The sequence below is a fragment of the Pinus tabuliformis genome, chromosome 1_2 (genome assembly GCF_031772625.1).
Source record: "Pinus tabuliformis cultivar Carrire ecotype Pingquan chromosome 1_2, CPIR1, whole genome shotgun sequence".
NCBI lineage: Eukaryota > Viridiplantae > Streptophyta > Pinopsida > Pinales > Pinaceae > Pinus > Pinus tabuliformis.
In genome coordinates, this window is record NC_142298.1 from 33,543,171 (window position 1) to 33,549,140 (window position 5,970).

Consider the following 5,970-nt stretch of genomic DNA (forward strand, 5'->3'; position numbering starts at 1 on the left):
CCCTAAAGGAGGTCAAACAAGCCTCAGATTTGGAACAGAGACTGTATTTTGTTACAGGCAGAGAGAGAGCAGTGTAAGGGGTTGTATGTTGATGTGGATGACTCGTTTTCCGAGGTAGATTGAGTGTTCAGGTATATTCTTGAAGGTTTGTCCAACCAAGAAGGGTTTAACAATTAGTTAAGGGCTATATACAGTCTCCTTTATGAAGTAAGGGACTATGAGGCATTGATTCATTTGTTGAGCCTATATATGTGATTTTTAGAGCAGCATATTCACTGTGAGAAGGCAAATTTGTGGAGCTGAAGTGTGCAAGTGTTTTGGAGCAGCAGTACCCTTATGAGTAGCTGATGTGCAGAGGTATTGGAGCAACAGTAACTTTGTGCATAGAGGTGGCAAAGGAACTTCCAGAAGTTCAAGACAAGTGGACTGAAAGGCGTGTGGTCAAGCGCTTCTTCAGAAAGTAAGTCACGTTTGATTTTGATCTTGGGCATATTGAGAGTCAAACGTTGTTGACCTGAAGCCCTAGTTTTCCTTGTATTAGGGCTAATTGTAAGGGCAATGATCCATGGTATGGGGAGTCCTATGTTTGTTGTATTAAAGTTGTAATATAAACAAGTTTTGGGTCTGCAAAATCATTGTGTACTTTTTTTATTCACCATTGTTACATTTCCACTGTGCAAAGTGCTTGGAGTTGTGTGTATTTCAATGTGTTTGTGATCGTGTTTTAGACATAGGCTTGATTCTGAAGTACTAGGAAAAATCAACAACAATTTCATACTAGAAATTGATATAGGATAAATTATAACCAATCCTTCCTTGTCTTGGTTGCATTAACATTGCTCCAGTCACTATCCCTAATGCATCTACATACATATGGATTGTCTTAGACTAATGTAGAAACATTGACATTGGCATAATCACCAACTTTTATTTGAGTACGTTAAAAGCTTCTTAGCACTCTATCCAGAGGAATTGTTGTGTCATTCTTCAGTAGATTCTCCAAAGTTGTTGTGGTTGTTGCATTGTTTCTAATAAAATTCCTATAATATCTAGTGTGTTCCAATGTTGCATGCAGTGTACTCACATTGATTGGGGTGGACAGCTCAATATAAAAGCAATTTTTGCTTGATCCATGATTAGTCCATCCTTGCAAACTACGTGATTGAGAAGCACTTCAAATGTTGTACAAATAATGCACCTCAACAATAATGTAGTACTTGGATGTGCTCCTTTAACTAAATGTCTAATGTCAAGTCATCCAAGTGTGCTTCTAATATTTTGTGGAAGAATTCTTTATAACAAGAAACTACAATCCATAAAATCACTACAAGTGCATTCTTCAAACAATAGGACATCAATTTAAATGTGTAAAGTGCCCTCTACAACAAAAGTAATATTTTCTTGTTTTTTTTCTATACTTACCTAGTGGTATCTAGAGAATCCATCTGTGAATTAGTAGACCTCTTTCCCTGTCACATTTTCTAATATATCATTTGTGGAAGGGGCAGGCAATGGAGCATGTATGCAACTTTGATTCAACTTGTGAACACTACCCAAATCCTTTAAAGTTCTTATGTTTTCATGTTTAGGATCATTTAGTATGGCCTTTTCCTAACCAATTGCATAAGGATTTAGTTCACTTTTCACTTCTCAGAACTATCAAGCTATGCCCTCCATATTTAAGAATTCCTTGGGAAATGGATCTTCATACTCCCTCATTAGATCTACCAACTTTGTGATAGTTCTTTAATACCAATAGTCCCCAATGACAGCCATCTTAAGATCCTTTCAAATTCCAAGGTTAACCTAATTTGCATTTAATGGTTCTCTAAAACTTGAGGTGTTGTTGCTTTCTCCTTTCTAATTTCTTCATCTCCATTTATTCTCATGCAATATAGTGGGTCTTTCTTTCTTCACATGTTTTGGTGCTTTGCACACACGAAAGCCTTTGGGGAATGTTCTCTTAGATGTCCCAATAAGTGCCTTTTTGGAATTTTTGTTTGGAAACACATTTGGGCCCCTCCCTTGCTAATTAGAATCTCTCTTGAGCTCCGTGCACTAGTTAGGAATTTAATTAGTTGAGGAACGCCTGTTGAGTTCCCAAACATTTATAGGAAGAATGAACTTAGTCAAAATTTCGCTTGAATCAAGTGGTCCCGGCATGCATTCCAAAGCACAGGTTGTTTTAAGCTTACCAGGTTTGTTTCCAAGGATTCACACTTTGTTGTTTTATAGAGTGTGGGTTTTGTAGAAACACCTATGGTAATCTGGGCCAAAATCTATGGTTTGGCCCTTTTAAAAAAACCACCTACCTGAAAGCTAGTGAAAGGGTTGGTTATTCCCCTCTAGTGGCCAAAATCTATTTGTCTGTCCTTTTCCCTGGTTTTAAAGGGTCTCTAATCTCAGGCTTATTTACAGAGAAACTTTGTTCAATGAGACAACCTCCAACAATCCTATGATCTCCTTCCTCCTTCCATGCTCTTATGCCTATTAGGATTTGTTCTTTGTCAATCTTAACCCTATTTGAAGGCTTCTATAGTTAGTACTTTCTTTTCCAGTTGACTTGTATATTATTTTGTTTCTTTGGTTGTTTTGATTGAGGTGTATGGCATGGTCCCTTATTAACATTTGATCATCGATTCTTTCCTATTCAAATAGATTTTCAACACAACTTTGTGAGAAAGGAGGTAACCTTCTCAAGTGATGGCATACAAGTCATCCGTACTTCCACTTCTTTGATTTATCTTTAGTTGCATAGTTTTCATGTTTCTCTTGTTTCATTTCATTTGGAGATAGTATAATTCTAGTTTGTTTTCACAGGATGAGAAGCACTACGTTGATACAGAGTTGGTTCTAACTCTCTTGGCTGCTTCTTTTTCACCTCTTTTCCTCCATCCCTTGTAGCTTGCTATATATTTAAATTAGATTAGGGTTTGATTAGAGATAGAAGTTAGTTAATGGCTATCACCTGCCTGAAAAGCTAATAAACCCAATGTTCCCTTCCAAGTTTGCTTGCTCATCAACAGAAATAAATGAATTTACGTAATGCCCGTTTCTTTATGTTTGCATTGGTGGGAAAACGGATTAATGAGGTTTTCATTCTTTCATTTCTAGCTCTCGTTTCTTCATGCAAGTAGTTAATTGGCATACTAAAGAGAAAGAGGAGAATAAACCCTAGCTATTCTTATTTCCTTTGTGAAAAATTGTTGGTTATTTTACTACTACCTCAATAAGCCTAAATTTACTCTTGCATATAACCCTTCATAACAACCATAGGTCATGAAGGACAAGATTAAGTTCCCAAATAAATTTAGTGTCCTGCTTGTTCTCCTATTCTGGTTTTCCCTATTTGTCCAAAAATTAGGTGGCAACTCCATTTCCCTTCCAAACACTTATGCTTGGGCTTCCCAACGTCTAATGGTACTGTGATATCTCACTTTAACTATCATGCTACACTTTCAAGTATTTGAAACATAGAAACCAGCTGGTTGAAAGATGATATATGGCTAATTGTTTTCCCGCTAAAGAATGTGTTGATTGTACATTGAATCTTGCTTTTCTAATAATTTTGCGCTTTCCAGAGTTTTATTGTTAAGAAATGTATTGACGGTTTATCATAGCATGTTTGTCTTTGAGCTATTATCCTTTTCTAGATATCTCGTTACACAATATCTTTATTAATCCCACGAGTATATAGGAATATTCTTTAATAACTAGTGTAACTCTAGTTCAGTATCAACCATTCTCTTCCATTCCAGATGAGAAGCTGTATATTTGCTGCACATATGGAGATATTTTTCCAAAAAAATTGTCAAGAAGCTATTTCCAAATAAAATCATCCTAGATAGAATAACAAGTATAATAGTAAGTTTTTATATTTTTATATTTGATCAATAGCATTTCTGTTACATTTTGTTATTAAAGTGGGTCATTACTTGGTTTTTAAACTTTTACGATGACAGTTTTCTCTTTGATGCAGAGAATTTCATGACAGGTTATCGACTTGTCTTTGACCGGGAACAACTCAAACTAGGGTGGATGGAAGCTAATTGTAAGTGCCTTGCTTATATAGTTCATGAAAACATGCGAGAGAGATTTCCTGCACAATTCATGAAAATTTTATCACAGTAAATCATAGTAATCAGCTGAATCCAAACGTCATCCTTCTTGTTGACTACTGCTGAGAATGGATGTTTGTTGGGGGCAAGAAGAGAGCATATTCATAATTTCATTGAATATCTGCTTCGTGTCTTCTGTGATGAAGGCTTTTAGAAGATTGCTTTGACTAATTGCTTCACATATTGTGTGGTTCAGGTTATGATTTGAAATATAGCAACATTTCAACAAGCACATCTTCCCCGGTTGGTGACAACCCAAGCACATCTTCTATAAATAGTTCAACAAACTCCCCTCCAAAACTATATATATCTCCTAATGCTCTGCCAGTGAATCCCAATGTTAATAGTAATGATGCAATTCATTTAAGTTTATATTTTTCGCACATTCCTCCCTCATTTTCATTAGTTATCACCATTATCACAATTCTCTTATAAAAGATCTATTGGTAATAAAGATATCTATGCAATATTTGTTGACAGTGAAGATGTCTATGTCCATATGTATTTTCCTTAAAAATGTCTATGAAAGATCTGAAAGATCCGTTGACAATGAAGATGTCTATGGCTATAGAATCTTCAGAGGGTAGCTTTAAATTTTACTTGTGTAACCATTTTAATCCTGTAACGTGTATGAGGACATTCTTGTATATAATGTGTAACATGTATTATGACATTCTTGTATATAATGATTATAAGTTCCTGATTGGGACTACGATTGTTATTAGATTTGAGTTTTTGTTTACGCTTTAATTAGGAATGGTTGTGAAGGGTTGGTTACATGAACGATATAAAATTTCAGTTTTTGTTTGAACTTCAATTGATAAAAATGGCTGAGGATGGTTTTTGATGTATGTGGTGTGTATGTTTTATATACGAGGAATAATTAAAAAGGTGCGTGACTGTAGTGACAAAGATGTTTAAATTGTATTTTATGATAATGTTTAAGTATTATGTATACCGTAAATAATTGTTATATAGAAATGAGTGAAATCACGTATGCATTAGTTGGAATAGTTACCCATTTATAGTTGTAATTAGTTCTGGTTTTGTCCATAACAATTACGGTTAGTATGTATGGTGGATAATATTTGTTGTAGTTAATTATGTCAAGAATATTTTTTTTATAAATTATATATATCTATTAAATTTTGGATAAAAAAATTCCATTGAATAAAGCACATGTTATAACCTATTCATTTTTTTTTTAATTATTAATGCTATTACATTGGGGTTAAAAAATGATTTTATTAGAATGTTTAATTTCAATAAAAATTGTAAGTATTTATATCAAAATTGAACATAATAATAATAATAAAATAAAATATCACACATCAATATATCAATGATTCTAAACATCATTTATTACTAAAATATTTTGAAAAAATATCATATCGTTTTTTCAACACTAAAATGTTCGTAAATCAACATCCTAATATTGTTTATATTGTAATCACATTGAAGCACAAGTGTATTATATGCACATACCCATGTAGGGGTCTTGTTTCTAGTGCAATCACGTTGAAAGCACGAATGGATTATATACATATACCCAAGTAGGGGTCTTCTTAAGTACGAGCCTTCTTTTGCTATACATGTAAAAAAATAGAATTGGTACAAAATTATGGAATTATGGAAAATTGAATATTTAAAAAGAAAACATTATACTCAAATTAAAAGGGAAAAATGAAATATAAGAAACATAATATTATGGTTAAAAAGCAAGCATCCTTAAAAAAGGAAATATTTTATATGTCTATCTACTATGTGGTGAAATCATAATCTCCCTAAATCCAAATTAAGAAATGTCCAATAAAGACAATGTTGATGCATAGGAAATCTAGAGAAAAGGCAT

The 5,970-nt window shown here is 33.6% G+C and overlaps 1 long non-coding RNA gene across 1 annotated transcript; it reads left to right on the plus strand.

Annotated features, from left to right (window-relative positions):
- Nucleotides 1–1,635: 1,635 nt before the first annotated feature.
- LOC149204272 (uncharacterized) lies at nucleotides 1,636–4,597 on the plus strand. Its single transcript, XR_016251760.1, has 2 exons — nucleotides 1,636–4,051; nucleotides 4,315–4,597. It is a non-coding gene; the product is annotated as an uncharacterized LOC149204272 (long non-coding RNA).
- Nucleotides 4,598–5,970: the final 1,373 nt, after the last annotated feature.